The sequence below is a fragment of the Macaca fascicularis genome, chromosome 4 (genome assembly GCF_037993035.2).
Source record: "Macaca fascicularis isolate 582-1 chromosome 4, T2T-MFA8v1.1".
Lineage (NCBI taxonomy): Eukaryota > Metazoa > Chordata > Mammalia > Primates > Cercopithecidae > Macaca > Macaca fascicularis.
The window spans coordinates 106,971,889-106,986,264 of record NC_088378.1 but is presented as its reverse complement, the minus strand read 5'-3'; the positions used below and the strand labels follow the sequence as shown (position 1 = coordinate 106,986,264).

The 14,376-nt window shown below is 33.6% G+C and overlaps 1 long non-coding RNA gene across 1 annotated transcript in view; it reads left to right on the top strand.

Annotated features, from left to right (window-relative positions):
• Positions 1–4,490, top strand: part of LOC123572970 (uncharacterized) — a 59,886-nt gene extending 55,396 nt beyond the window's left edge. Inside the window, exon 3 of the long non-coding RNA XR_010586361.2 lies at positions 3,601–4,490. This is a non-coding gene — a long non-coding RNA (uncharacterized lncRNA). The remainder of the gene's footprint in view (positions 1–3,600) is intronic.
• The last annotated feature ends 9,886 nt before the right edge of the window (positions 4,491–14,376 follow it).

The following is a 14,376-nucleotide window of genomic DNA, read 5'->3' as shown; positions in this document are numbered from 1 at the left end:
AAGAAACAACCCCATTAAAAAGTGGCAAAGGACATGAACAGACTCTTCTCAAAAGAAGACATACATGCAGCCAAAAAACATACAAATAAAAAAGCTCAACATCACTGATAATTAGATAAATACAAATCAAAACTACAATGAGACACCATCTCACACCCGTCAGAATGCCTATTATTAAAAAATCCAAAAACAACAGATGTTTGTGAGTTTGTAAAGAAAAAGGAATGCCTTTACACTCTTAGTGGGAGTATAAGTAGTCCAACCATTGTGGAAGACAGTGTGGCAATTTCTTAAAAACCTAGAGGCAGAAACACCGTTTGACCCAACAATCCCATTACTGGGTACGTGCCCAAATGACTGTAAGTCTATTATAAAGATACATGCACACATATGTTCATTGCAGCACTATTCACAATAACCAAGACATGGAATCAACCTAAATGCCCATCAGTGACAGACTGGATAAAGAAAATGTGGTACACATACACCATGGAATACTATGCAGCCATAAAAAGAAATAAGATCATGTCCTTTTCAGGGCCATAGATGGAGCTGTAGGCTATTCTCCTTAGCAAACTAACACAGGGACGGAAAACCAAATACAGGATGTTCTCACTTATAAGTTGGAGCTAGATAATGAGAACATATGAACACATAGCGGGGAAAAACACACACTGGGGCCTATCGGCGGGGGGGCGGGGGAAATGGGAGGAGCTAGAGGATCAGGAAAAATAGCTAATGGATGCTGGGCTTAATACCTAGATGATGGGGTGATCTGTGCAGCAAACCACCGTGGCACATGTTTATCTATGTAACAAATTTGCACATCCTACACATGTACCCCGAACTTAAAATAAAAGTTGGTTTGTAGTTCTCCTTGAAGAGGTCCTTCAAATCCCTTGTTAACTGTGTTCCTGTGTATTTTATTCTCTTTGTAGCAATTGTAAATGGGGGTCCATTCATGATTTGGCTCTCTATTATTGTTGTATAGGAAAGCTTGTGTTTTTTGCACATTGATTTTGTATACTGAGAGTTTGCTGAACTTTCTTCATCAGTTTAAGGAGTTCTGGTGCTGAGATGATGGAGTTTTCTAAATATAAAATCATGCCACCTGCAGACAGGGACAATTCAACTTCCTCTCTGCCTATTTGAATATGATTTATTTATTTCTCTTGCCTGATTGCCATGGCCAGAATTTCCAATACTATGTTTAACAGGAGTGGTGAGGGAGAGCATCCTTGTCATGTACCAATTTTCAAAGAGAATGCTTCCAGCTTTTGCCCAGACACCCATTCAATATGTTATTGGCTGTGGGTTTGTCATAAATAGCTCTTATTATTTTGAGATAAGTTTCATCAATACCTAGTTTATTGAGAGTTTTTAACATGAAGAGATGTTGAATTTTATCAAAGGCCTTTTCCACATTTATTGAGATAATCATGTAGTTTTTGTCTTTGGTTCTGTTTATATGATGGATTATGTTTACTGATTTGCATATGTTGAACCAGCCTTGCATCCCATGGATGAAACTGACTCGACCATAGTGGATAAGGTTTTTTATGTTCTGCTGGATTCGGTTTCCCAGTGTTTTATTGAGGATTTTTGCATCCATGTTCATCAGGGATGTTGGCCTGAAGTTTTCTTTTTTTGTTGTGTCTCTTCTCAGATTTGGAATCAGGATTATGCTGGCTAAACTAAGTTCTACACATTTTAAGGTCTCAATTTGTTCTTCAAAAGTATTTAAATGCTATAAAAATAATAGAGAATTCAGAGAGAAAATGTTTTAACAAAATGCTAATATCTTTTGCAATTGTACTTAAATGCAACAGGGATGCTATTTGAAATTAGAAAAAAAAAAGCCATCAAAAAGTGGGCAAAGAATATGAACAGACACGTCTCAAAAGAAGATATTTATTTGACCAATGAACATATGAAAAAAAACTCGACATCACTGATCATCAGAGAAATGCAAATCAAAGTCACCATGAGATACCATCTCACACCAGTCAGAATGGCGATTATTAAAAAGTCAAAAAACAATATATCCTGGTGAGGCTGTGAGAAATAGGAACGCTTTACACTGTTGGCGGGAATGTAAATTAGTTCAACCACTGTGGAAAAGAATATGGTGATTCCTCAAGGATCTAGAACCAGAAGTACCATTTGACCCAACAATCCCATTACTGGGCATATACTCAAGGATTATAAATCATTCTACTATGAAGACACATGTACATGTATGTTTATTGCAGAGCTTTTTACAATAGCAAAGTCATGGAACCAACCCAAATGCCCATCAATGATAGGCTGGATAAAAAATATGTGGTACACATATACCTTGGAATACTATGCAGCCATAAAAAGGAATGAAATCACGTCCTTTGCAGGGACGTGGATGAAGCTGGAAGCCATCATCCTCAGCAAACTAACACAGTAGCAGAAAACCAAACACTGCATCTTCTCATTCATAATTGGGAGTCGAACAATGAGAACACATGGACACAGGGAAGGGGAACATCACGCACCAGGACCTGTTGGAGGGTGGGAGTGAGGGGAGGGAACTTAGAGGACAGGTCAATAGGTGCAGCAAACCACCACGGCACATGCATAACTGCGTAACAAACTTGCACTTTCATAACTTGTGTCCTGGAACTTAAAGTAAAATTTTTAAAAAGTTGGAAATATAGAAAAAAATTAACATGTTTTGTTTTTGCCTTTTTGCTTATTATTGGTATGTTTAATCCACTGAAAAACAACCTGAAGACAAAACTATTACATAGAAGACACTTTTTAAAAACTAGGTCATTTTTTATACATTAGTCAGATTCCTGAAGTCAATATAAACAACAAAAAATATACTTCTGGAAGGAGACTTACAAAAATGTTAATGGACAACCTTGGTATTGAAGGCATTTATTTCACTTATATATACATTTAAAAAATGAAACAGCTGCAATTTTTTCTGCAGTCACTTCCAATATCTTATTGTTTTTGTGTAGCTCTTAATTTTAAATTAAATTTAATTTGCAGCCACAAAATTAAATGCCAAATTGATAAGTGTATCTGAAGTATTTCCAAAAACAATAAAAAATTTAAAAAACGATTGATGAAAGTTAAATGCTGTCTAAACTAAGTTTTACCTGTTTTAAGGTTTCAATTTGTTCTTTAAAAATATGTAATTGCTATAAAATAACAGAGAATTCAGAGATAAAATGTTTTTACAAAATGCTAATATCTTTTGTAATTATATTTAAATGCAACAGGGATGCTATTTGAAATTAGAATAAAATTTAGTTATTCTAATTTATAAGTTCAAATCTAATTTTAGAATCTATAAGCTTGCCTATAAAAATGGTTTCAAATATTTTTGTAAGAAATGTTTAATTACTTACTTTAGAAATTTTGTGATACAGATGTAACTTATAACATTATTTTTTAGCTCCAAATTGTTTAAGTGAATTTGATAAACTAGATTATTACGTATAACAATTTCTTTCAGTTAGTGGTACTGGAGCAGATCATGTATTAATACAGTTTCTCGTGACAAAACCCTGGCCCTTCTGACCCCCTAAACCAGAATTCTTTCTATCATTGTTTCAGGCTTCAAAATAGTGAGAATATAATGAGGAAAGGAAAGAATCTATGGAGAAGTACGGAGAAATTGTTGACAACTGTCAAGATCTTGCCTCATTACTTCTCCAGGAGTGATGTCTGTCCTTTTCTTCAAACACATTCTGTATTCTAGGAATTCTGAATTATTTTGGATTAGCCAAATTCACTATAAATTCTACTATAAGTATTTTCAAACACCTTACTTAAATAGGAACATTTATCCTTCTGGCCACTTTTATGGGCTATTTCCCCTTTACCTATCATGACATTTTTGCCATTTTTAAAGACCACCAGAACTGAGATTAGTACCTTTTCCATGCAATCGTTTCAAAGCTAATCATGACATGCAAAATATTATTTAGTTATTTGTTTTCAGAAGGGTTGTCTTGTGCTCAGAGATGGTATTCTAAAGTCAGTATGTTAAAAAAAAAAATGTAACATCAATATTACCCTTGAAAATCACTGAACTGCAAATTAAAAGACTCTCCACCACATAAGCCATTGTGTATGAGATGACATGTGTAAGATCTAAACTTAGGCAGTGTTAGGAAAGGAAATTTCCTAACTTGGACTTTTATAATGTTAAATACAGTGGGTTTTTTCATTTTAAAAATATATAATATTAAGGTACAATTCACATGGAGTAAAATTAATCCTTTCTGGTATATATTTCTGAATGTTTGGCAAAGCATATAATCATGTAACTGGCAACACAATCATGATGTAAAACAAATTCATCACACTGAAAAATTGGCTTCAGGCACTTTTGCTTCAAACCATCCTCCAAAACACAACCATTATAAACAATTATTCTGTTATCTGCCCCTACAGTTTTGCCTATAACACAATATAACATGAATAAAATCATATTGTATATTGACATTAGTGTACGGATTCTTTAATTTATCATAATGCATTTGTTGTCTCCTGTATTGGTGCTTCACTCCTTTCATTGTTGAAGAGTATTGCAGCACGGTCCCTTTTTTCCTTTGTTTTTGTTTTTATCATTTCAGCAATTGAAGGATATTTGTGTTATTTCTAGTTCAGTGTGACTCCTAATAAAACCATTATAAATATTGGCATACAGATTTTTACATGAACAAAAGTTATCATTTAACTTTAAGAAACAACCTGAGGTGTGGTAGCCATGTCATAAAGTAAGCATATGAGAAAGACATTATTTGATTTATACTTTTAAAAGGCATTCTGAGATTTCAGGATTCTGGTATGAAAAAAAACTTGGAATTTGAAACTCTTATCCATATAACAAGAAAAAAAAAACTAGCAAACTGAAAAACAACAAATTTTCTAGGACCCATTAGAATTCACATAGTGAATCCCTTGTAAAGAGCATATAACGGAAAGTGGAACAAAAATAACTTTACAGTGGGGAGACTTGACAAAAGTGATAATTCAGGTGTGACACGACAAGTGAATAGTTTATACGCTTGATATGATGTGATGAAAATGACACTTCACCTCTGTAGTCTTCCATAACATTCATGATGTCACAGGATATGTAGCACTTGGAGACTTATCTGAATTAAATGTATCAGAATCATGAGAATGGACAAGAGATCCTCTTGGAAAAGAAAAAGAAGACAAAGGGAAGAGTTTGTAAGTGAAACCATTAGAAAACACCACCACCAACATTTCCTTCTCAATAATAAACTTGAAACAATCTTTAATTTGTATAACTAGAGTAATAACCTTTGAGGTTGTTCTCAGCTTCAGGGTTTCCCATACCTTTTCTGTTCTAAGTAAATAATTAAATCCCATAAGGATTGGTTCTTGCTTGAGTTCCCTTACAACCCATTAGCATTAGCATTTGTTTCTAACTCTGTTTGGCGAACTGTCTTTGAGTATTTAATTATTGCTTACTTACTCATTGATCCCAGAAGAATCTGGACCATAGCATGGTTTTCCAATGTAAACATATTTCATCTATTGTGACTTTGCAGAGATATGAAGGCTATATTATTTTTCTAAGGTGTTGACTACAGCAAGTGCTTTCAAGCCTCAAGCTTCTGAAAGCATTCTAAATAGAAAATAGTTTCTATTCTGAAAAACTGTGAAGAACATTAATACTGAAAAACTTTGGCTTAATAGCATATGGAGCAAATTTGCCCTAAAAGTATATGGGTGGGGGGAAAGTACTTGGGTTACCATAATACATATTCTCAAGATAAGACTAGACGTAGTAAAATATTGAGCTAACTGTTATCTGGGATACAAAATTTATTCATCAATTTATATTTTTTATAATCAAATATGACAAAGAACATTTGTGTGCACTGGCCTTTTTAAAAATATAATTCTGCCATTGATCAGCTCAGAAGCTACTGCTAGAAAGGCGTATTTTGTGTCTGATATAGCCCTACAGCCATATAAGTAATTTCTTTCTCTTGAGGTGTTTTATTCTGTAGGACAAATGTTATGGCTTCTAGCTATTCAATCACCATTGTATTTTAAACAAACAGCTATCCCTAAGTAGGTAAGCCCTACAGCATATATGCAACTACTTGGTAAGTGAAAGATTTAAAGAAAGTAGTGCAAATGCCAATATAGATTTCCATTTTAAATCAATCAACTTTACTACAGCAGCAGTGAGATGTGAGCTCTGGATGTCAGACTTTTGTAGTTACGTTTATTTTCCACGCTAATTCTGATGAAGCAAAAACTAGAATAAAATTTGCATATAAAAGTAAGTGATAATATTTCATTCTACCCAAAAACCTATCAAATGAGAGAATGTTCTATAATTTTGTGTTCAAAACCAACTCTGGTAGTAAAGGGATGGCTAAAAGCTAATTCAAGCCTCTAGCACATAAATCAAGTCTAAATTATTCTTCTAAGTTTCCTTGAAAGGCTGCAATCAAATTGTTCCAAATTATTGTTTATTTGATTTATTATTCCCAGTGAATTGACTATAAATTACTAATTATGTAAATATAAATTGAGCAGTATATTCTGATATTAATGCTCTAAGTCATAATAGCTACTTTCATTAAAATGTGTTTTCTGACTTTCAGTTAAATATTTATTTCACTCTTTTTTCAAATATTTATTATTTTGATACTGATATTTTTGCTTGCCTTTATGTAGCCAGAAATTATATCTCAAGTTTCTAAATATTTATTGAGGACCTATTATAGGCACTAGTGGGTGATTTAGCTTCGTATTCTCTGTCTCTGTCTTTCTCTCTCTCTGTGTATGCATGTGTATGTAAACATATATTTGTACAGTAGTATCTACTATATGGCTCCTTTCTGCTTCAAAATGTAGCAAAATCATGAAAAAAATATAAACAAAATATTTCAAATAAATTAATATACTTTCCTCCTCAGGTATTGCCAAAATAAATTTTATTTTTACCTTGTTTACTTAGTAGATAATTATAGAAATAAAAAATTAGATTAATATGTTCTAAAGAAAATAATTTTATTCTTCCAAAGATGACTAAGATACAAATAGATATACACATACAGATATGCAATATTCATACAGATTAATTTGGCAGATTGGAAAACAAAATAAAAATCTGAGCACTGCTTTAATAGCTGCATTCTAATTTCTTAAATATTATGAACACTTGATGAGAAAAATGATAGTTATGAAAGTCGTTTTTTCCCTCTTTTCTAACGTACATTTTTCTTTCTGGCTCTGAATATTACCATATATGTACTATCACCAAGATTTAGTAAAAATGTAGTAAAAGGCACAAGATTCTTCCATCATTTAAATGTAAGTCTTATATGACACGTTGTTCTTTCAAAAACTTTCAAAGAACTACTTCAAACATTGGGGGAACTAGTTCAAATTGATGTTAAGTTTCAAAAGATTATTGATTTGCTTAATCATTTTTGTGTATACTAGTTAGTAATTATACAACATTTGGACATAGAAAGGAAGGTAATCAGTCCACTCTCATGAACTATCATGAAGTCATTATGACACTCACAAAATACAAGCAAAACCTACAAGAGATTCAGTCGATATAAACTTTAAGTCTAAGTCTAGGTGTCTAAAAGGTAAATTTAATTAAACCCAAACATGATTCAACCACAAATACCATAAAATCAAATTTACACTGAAAGTGCTTTTAATTGGTTGTGTTTTAATATTAATCTTCGATTTTCAATTTTGTTTCTTTTTCCCTTACTCTGTCATTAATAGCATCTACCAAACTTGAGGGACATTATTTTTGAACATTTCTTTCTTGGTCATTTAGTTCTCAGACAGAATAAAAGGGAAAATTAATTTTGAATAAATACTAGGAAAGCGTACATGCATAAGTTAAGTTTTCCTTGGTTTATTTGTATGATAATTTCTTAGTTTTTGCCATGGCATGAACATTTGAAATGGTAACTTTATTATTGCTAAGAAATTAGCATAAAGGCAGTACAGGAGCATTTATGGCAGAATACTTAAAGAATCTTTGAGACTGATGATGAGGTGAGTTCATATTCTGGCCTTCCCAATTATTAATGGGAATTCAATGGGAAATTCATTTATCTTCTACAAGTGTAAATTTTTATAAAATAAAAAAGGAGATAAGATAGTTTTAAGTAAAATAAATTAAAAATATACAAAATATTATGGAATTAGGGTGGGTATGTAGTAAGCTGTGAATAAACATTACTTATTGATATTAATAGTCATATCTTTTTATTCAGATTTATTGAGAATCTCTTTTAAGCTTTAAAAAATGAATAAGACAGACTAATGGTAACATGGAAAGGATGAAGAGGTATATTATAAATATTAAATGAAGAACGAGATAATTTACATCAGCAATAAAATAGTATAAAAAATATACCTTTATGTAATACAAACTAAATTAAAAGCAGTGCTACTTAAGTAGGATGGTTTCTTAAAAGTGTTTCATAACAATAGCATAATAATGATAATGTTGATGATACTACTTTTAAAATAATAATAGATAAGTATTAAATGTTTCCAAGTACATTTACTGGGAATTTATACATGTCATTTTATTTATAACATATCCCCTGCTGGGTAATTTATTATTATTCACATTTTATTGAGACCTTATATAACTTGCCTGAAATCCAAAAGTGTTAGCTGCTAGATTTGAATATGTAAACATAGACTTGATAATGAACAAAACACAAAAATAATATATCAATAAAAATGCAAAACAGCTTTAAAAACTATGATGTCAGACTTCCAAGAAATTCAATTCCACAATAGTTAATATCATCCAAAGACCTAACTCTGTGCAGGAATGCATGCATGTAATATGAGTGAATTGTTTGATACGTGTCTTCTCTTACTCTTCTTATCTGTACTGATTTACCTCTATTTCCTCTACCTACTTCTCTCTTTCTACCATACTCCTTTATATATACTCACAACACATTACTGGGGAACATTTTAGGATTACACTTCTTTTTTTCTATTAACGAAAATTTTATTTTACCAAGTCAACATATATTGAAATCAAAGGTAGGTAGTAATACCTGTGCTCTGAGAGAGGCTTAAAGAAGACTGTTATGAATGTCATTCTTAAGGAAAGGAATTTAGGAAGGAAGAGTGGCAAAGAGCTACTCATTGTCTAAGGCACCACCTAAAGATTAATGCTATAATCATAGAAAGAAGTTGTCCTAATCAGGATCCAACATTATGCATCAAATCCAAGATGGAGTAAGAATATAAGTAACAAGGTTTGAGCTTAGTGGAATGGAGAAGTAAGATGAAAGGTTTGGAGAATTTACACTCGCGAAAGAGAATATTGCTATAGTATCACCTTTACATAGCACCTGGTGTCTGAAATTAAGTAAGTGAGTGCTATTGCAAAATCGATACTGTCCTGAAAAGTAATTTATTCATGAAGCATGAATAGTAATATTTATGTAAACTAAACATTTTCAATAAATTATAGTAGTTCTGTAGAATTAGTGGTGATATCCCCTTTATCATTTTTTATTGTGTCTATTTGATTCTTCTTTCTTTTCACCTTTATTAGACTAGTTAGCAGTCTATCTATTTTGTTCATCTTTTCTTTTTTTTTTTTTTTTTTTTTTGAGACGGAGTCTCGCTCTGTCGCCCAGGCTGGAGTGCAGTGGCCTGATCTCAGCTCACTGCAAGCTCCGCCTCCCGGGTTCACGCCATTCTCCTGCCTCAGCCTCCCGAGTAGCTGGGACCACAGGCGCCCGCCAGCTCGCCCGGCTAGTTTTTTGTATTTTTTAGTAGAGACGGGGTTTCACTGTGTTAGCCAGGATGGTCTCAATCTCCTGACCTTGTGATCCGCCCGTCTCGGCCTCCCAAAGTGCTGGGATTACAGGCTTGAGCCACCGCGCCCTGCTTGTTCATCTTTTCAAAAAACCAGCTACTGGATTCATTGATTTTTTGAAAGGTTTTTTGTGTCTTTCTCCCCTTCAGTTCTGCTCTGTTCTTAGTTATTTCTTGTCTTCTGCTAGCATTTGAATTTGTTTGCTCTTACTTCTCTACTTCTTTTTTTTTTTTTTTTTTTTTTTTTTTTTTTTTTTTTTGAGAGGGAGTCTTGCTCTGTCGCCCAGGCTGGAGCGCAGTGACCAGATCTCGGCTCACTGCAAGCTCCGCCTCCCGGGTTCCCGCCATTCTCCTGTCTCAGCCTCCCGAGTAGCTGGGACTAAAGGCGCCCGCCACCTCGCCCGGCTAGTTTTTTGTATTTTTTAGTAGAGACGGGGTTTCACCGTGTTAGCCAGGATGGTCTCGATCTCCTGACCTCGTGATCCACCCGTCTCGGCCTCTCAAAGTGCTGGGATTACAGGCTTGAGCCACCGCGCCCGGCCACTTCTCTACTTCTTTTAACTGTGATGTTAAGGTGTCGATTTTAGATCTTTCCTGTTTTCTCCTATAGGCATTTAGGGCTATAAATTTCCCTCTAAACATTGCTTTAGCTGTGTCGCAGATATTCTAGTATGTTGTGTCTTTGTTCTCATTGGTTTCAAAGGACTTATTTATTTCTACATTAATTTCGTTATTTACCCAGTAGTCATTACGGAGATCATTGAAAAGTCAGGAAACAATAGATATTAGAGAGGATGTGGAGAAATAGGAATGCTTTGACACTGTTGGTGGGAGTGTAAATTAGTTCACCCATTGTGGAAGACAGTGTGGCAATTCCTCAAGGATCTAGAACTAGAAATACCATTTGCCCAAGCAATCCCACTACTCGGTATATACCCAATGAAATATAAATCATTCTACTATAAAGTCACATGCACATGTATGTTTATTGCAACAGTGTTCACAATAGCAAAGACTTGGAACCAACCCATCAATGACAGACTGGATAAAGAAAATGTGGCACATATGCACCATGGAATACTATGCTTCCATAAAAAACCCGTATCATTTGCAGGGACATGGATGAAGCTGGAAACCATCATTCTCAGCAAACTAACACAGGAACAGAAAACCAAACACCGCATGTTCTCACTCATACGTCGGAGTTGAACAATGAGAACATATGGACACAGGGAAGGGAACATCACACATACCAGTGCCTGTCAGGGGTTGGGGGGCTAAGGGAGGGATAGCATTAGGAAAAATACGTAATGTCGATGACAGGTTGATGTGTGCAGCAAACCACCATGGCATGTGTATATCTTTGTAACACAGCTGCACATTCTGCACATGTATTCCAGAATTTAAGTATCATAATAATATTAAAAAACTTAAAAAAATTACAGTAGAAGAGTTTACAATTTTTTCAAAGGAAATTACCTTTCCTCGTCTTTAATGTTGGCTAGTTCTCAAGCCATTCTGGTACTGAAACACTGTTGTTTTTCCCATTTACTATCTTTAGTCTCTCTCAAATTGTATCTATGTATTAGATCAGTAGACACATATTTGTTACAGACTTTTATCTTAATCTGATGACTGAATAGATTATTGTCATCATTTTGGAGACATGTTTGAAGTTTTTGTTATCTAATACAATAAAAACTAGCATAAGCCAATATCACAGGCGCATAATTATAGCTTACATATAATATTGAGACTCTTTAGTTCAGTAATCCTTTGCTTGTAACTGAAAAGACACAGCTTCCTAATTCACATAAAAAGCTTTAAAATTATCTTTATGATTTTTGTAATCATGCGCTGTATTCAAATGTGAAGACATACATATTGACTTCTTTTGCTATTTTAGAGGATTTTTAATGGGGAAGTCATTTTCTTTTAGTTATAATTAATGTTTGTATTAGTCTGTTTTGACGGTGCTGACAAAGACATACCCGAGACTGGGAAGAAAAAAAGTTTAATTGGACTTACAGTTCCACATGGCTCGGGAGGTGTCAGAATCATGGGAGGAGGTGAATGGCACATTTTACGTAGCAACAGAAAAAGAAAATGAGGAGGAAGCAAAAGCGGAAGCACCTGATAAACCCATCAGATCTTGTGAGACTTATTCACTATCACAAGAATAGCACCGGAAAGACAGGCCCCCATAATTCAATTACCTCGCCCTGGGTCCCTCCCGCAATACCTGAGCATTCTGGAAGATACAATTCAAGTTGAGATTTGGGTGTGGGCACAGCCAAACCATATCAATGTTCTCTGTTTATTGACCCATGCTATAGATCTAGTTTTGTGTTTGGTTAAAGGAAGGTCTAATGTCTCTCTAGACTATTAAAACACATATTAAACCAATTGACCATCCATAATGATTGTCCCCAATTGTGGACGCTTTAGTAACGTATTCAAAACAAATAAAGTGACTAGCAACACCTCACTTTCATGCCTAGTTTACACTTGACACTAATTTGATGCTTGAAAGCAATCGGGGAATTTTATCAGTTGAAAACAAAAAATGGTCAAATCACAGAGATTAGTAGAATGATTATTTTCCTAGTGAATTCTTATTGGAGTCACTACAATACAGTGGACAGTAGAGGATTTAGAAAATCTAAGTGTTGCTTCTCACTTCCTTATTTTTCAGATATATGCCTCTTAAAAACTACTATGCATTCATCTTTAATCATTTAAAGAATGTGTTAGGTAGCAATGCTCGGTGCTGAAGATACAAAGATAAGCATAAATCTCTACTGCATAGTCTCTCTATCCTTTCATCACCTCTTGGGAGAGGGATAGATAAATACAGCATCATAACAAAACACATGTAATATAAATGTATTACAAAGATTGTGTAAAGGCAACATTTGTGAATATTAACCATCTGATTTCCCACTGTAGCTAGCACTTATAAAGAATTTGATAGGTAATTCTGGATAAATGAATTAAAAAATAAATCTATTTTTCAAATTTCATCAGAATGAATTAATGAGTGATAAGTTCTCCTTGAAGAAAGACAGATGATGAATCAGCTTAAACATGAATAAAATTTTAACAGATAAAGAAGGCATTCCAAGAGAAGGAACATGAAGAGAAACAACCTCATGAAGGCCAGAGGCATGAACATGTGTTGGGCATTTGGGAAAGAATAAAGTGATGTTATAAGACCCTATAATGCTCAGCAAAAGATAGTGGCAAGAAAGCTGGGAGAAAAAAGCTGGAAATACATGATAAAGAATTTTATATTTCAATCAAAGTAGGTGTTATTTCATTGGAGCTTAAAAACCTGTCATTTTATTTTTAATTATTCTTGTTTTCACCTAAAAATGAAAACAAATTGTAAAATGCTTGCTTTGCTCATTTATAAGATGGTAACAACTACAAAATGGAACAATTCATTGAAATACATGTATAAATACCCATTAAATATAAGGGATTTAACATAAGGCATTAAATTAAATAAGGTAGTTATATTAAGACATCTTCGATTATTGAAGAATAATATTACTGGGTCTTAAATATATAAAGGAGGGGCAAAGACTGCATAAAGATACAGCATGGGAGATGTATTGCACTATTCTATTATTATTTAATATAATGTTTTATATTTCTTATCAGATGATACAGCCAAATCTTTGCTGTTCTAAGGTCATTCTTCCATCATTTTTCTATAAAGAACTGTGAATTATTGGAAGGAGGAACAAATACAAAGAGTGTCCCTAAACAGTGCACTTTGCCAAAAATTAATTTTTTAATTAACATTTCTGATTTTTCTAATTTTCAAGTAATGGGTTTGGGAGTGAATAAAAGTACTTGGTGGCATGTAATATAATTCATATCATGTAAGGCATTGGACAGAGAGATATTCTCCTTAGGTGAAACAAATAAACGGTGAAAGCTAAATATTTTCAAATAAATTCAAAATGTGCAGACTTAATCTGGTGGAGTTTAGTTACATACATATGGCCCTTAAGTATATAGATTAGGTTAACTTTTCAAGAAAATCACCCAATGATATCATTTGTTGTATGTGGAGTAGATGTCTTTGTCATATAAAAATTCCAATACTAAATACTAACATTGTCAAATGTATCTATATAATATCATGATCTTAGGATATTGCTTATGATACACAGAATTTATTCCTAAGCCAGGCATTACAGTGTAGTGCTTAAGATATTGTGTTTCAGTCACCCACAACTTGATCTGCTACTTAGTCATGATGTTAATTATCTGAGCAAGTTGTGGTTAATTATTTTACTGTATCTGAGTCTCAAGTTCCTTGTCTGGAAAGTTGAGATAACAATGCCTACACAAAGAGTGTTAGATATTAAATAATATATGTACAATACTGAGAGATGATGACATATAATAAGTGCCTAGTAAAAGTAGTTATTAAAACAATACAGTATTGGGACACTGTGGCCGAGGTGTGCCTGCAGTGATGTCAAGATGCTCAGG